Source organism: Akebia trifoliata, chromosome 2, assembly GCF_017979445.1.
Source record: "Akebia trifoliata isolate Shusen 1 chromosome 2, ASM1797944v1, whole genome shotgun sequence".
Classification (NCBI taxonomy): Eukaryota; Viridiplantae; Streptophyta; class Magnoliopsida; order Ranunculales; family Lardizabalaceae; genus Akebia; species Akebia trifoliata.
In genome coordinates, this window is record NC_141376.1 from 24,897,209 (window position 1) to 24,899,532 (window position 2,324).

Consider the following 2,324-nt stretch of genomic DNA (forward strand, 5'->3'; position numbering starts at 1 on the left):
TGAAAAAATCTACTCATTCTATGATTCAAAAAGTTGGAGTCTCATTTCTCGAACTTGAACTTAGGCTTGTAGGCACTTCAAAAAACCTACTCATTCTATGATCCAAAAAGTTGGAGTCTCGTTTCTTAGACTCGAACTTAGGTTTGTAGGCACTTCAAAAAGTCTACTCATTCTATGATCCAAAAAGTTGGAGTCTCGTTTCTCGAACTCGAACTTAGGTTTGAATGCACTTCCAAAAGCCTACTCATTCTATCATTCAAAAAGTTGGAGTCTCGTTTCTCATAATCGAATTTAGGTTTGTAGGAACTTCAAAAAACCTACTCATTCTATGATTCAAAAAGTTGGAGTCTTATTTCTCGAATTCGAACTTATTAGAACTACCCTTCTCTGGCTAAAATTAATTAAAGACTCGGTATTATCGAGCTCAAAGTTTGAAAGATCGGGCATTTATTTGCTTATCATGCATCTGGATAGATAATTATCATTGGAGTTTGTCGGACTTTTAAGTTTTTGTAAGATTTTCCTTTTTATCATGTAATTAAAAACAAAACTTTAGAATTACAATGACTTTAAAAATACCCTTAGTTTCAAGGTTGGCTTTAACTGAAACTTGGCTACCAAACTAATAGACTGGATTACACTCAAAAAATATGAATAACCAACTATAGACTCTGATATATGATAAACAGAAGAATCGACATTCTTTTAAATTTTTAAGACTCTTAAGATTATCACATGTGTAGTAAAAAATTTGATCATTTTTTTTTAATTTCCTTTGAAAGATGCTTGAGCTAGACTTAAAATCTTTATATTTATTAAAATAGAAGATCTTTTTTTTCAGAGTGGCTGATTACTCTATATTTTTCTTTGGCGAACACTTGAACAAGTAAACATACTCTTAAATATCTTACAATGTTCAAGATGACTTCTGAGTTTCTTCGACTTCAACACTATCTTCATCAGATGTGAGCTTTCAGCTAAAAAAAAATGTTGTGACTTGAATAATTTTCTACATCCTCTAGTATACTTATTTCTGAATTTTTCTTCTTGATGGGACATTCCCCCCCATTTGATGATGCCCTAATTTTTGCCTAAACCGTCTTTTCAGGTTTTCAATCTAGTGGACTTTGTTTTTATTCTTTTGATGATGCCTTGATTTTTTCCTAGGTCACCTTTTCAAGTTTTCAACCTAGCAGGCCTTCCCTTTTTATGGTTATGCCCTAACTTTTGCCTAAGTCATCCTTTGGGATTTTCAACTAAGTGGGCTTTTTTCTTCTTGATGATCTTGAATATTCAACTCGAAAACTTCTTGATTTCCTACACCTTAATCAAGTCAATTAGCATTCAGTAGGACTTAATAGGTGGGCTTAGGATATGGTTTAAAAAGAAAATGTATAAGGCTCGACTTCCCCAAGATGCCCTTAGTTTGATATTCTATTTTTTTCTAATACCTCTAGTTTGGCATTCTTTTTTGTAAATTCTTTTAACTTTTTTTTAATGCTCCTAGTTTGGCATTATTTTCTTTCTGTCAATTCTTTTTATTCTCTTTTTTCTAATGCCCCTAGTTTGGCATTCTTTTCTTTTGAACTTTTTAATAGGGGATTTTCCTTTCGGATGATACTTTTCTTAAGAGAATAAATTTCTTTTGATCCTGAGGTTGTTTGGGATCAGGTCAAAATGTAGTTCGTACTAGACTTCCCTCTCGAGGTTGGTTAGTGTGGTATAGAAAGAATAGGCTATTAATTTTTTTAAAGGTTGAGAGGGATAAAAAAGGTTATTTTTTTATTGGTAAGACAGGAAAATGGTTCGACCAAAGAAGGCCTCCTTTGGAGAAATACTACTTGAATTGGTCAAAGTTTTAGGAACTCGATGTCTTGATTATTCTATTGAGTAAGGTTTTCCTTTTGAGAAGGAGTAATCTTCAGTCTTCTTCTGAGAATGAGTAATCTTTAGTTTTTTTCTACGAAATTGAATGTGATTGAGTTTTTTGTATTTGACATTGACTCGTTCAACATTTTCAGAACTTCAAAAAATCTTTTATTCTTTTGTTAATGAGAACTCTCCTCTCTCGAGTGAAAAACATGATGGATCCTTTCTTACAGATCTTAGCACCTTTGTCGATGGTTTCAACTGTATCATTCTTGATCGATGAACTTTGATTTTAAAAATCACCATTGACTTCATTAGACTATGTAGTGAAATCGCCTCGACCCCCGCGGCCGTCCGCTAAATAGCGGATTAGGGGTCCGATCTACGTATCTCGGGGAATCGCCACCTAGTTTAGGTCTAGGAACCAAAATTAACTCCAAATGGATATGGGTCGG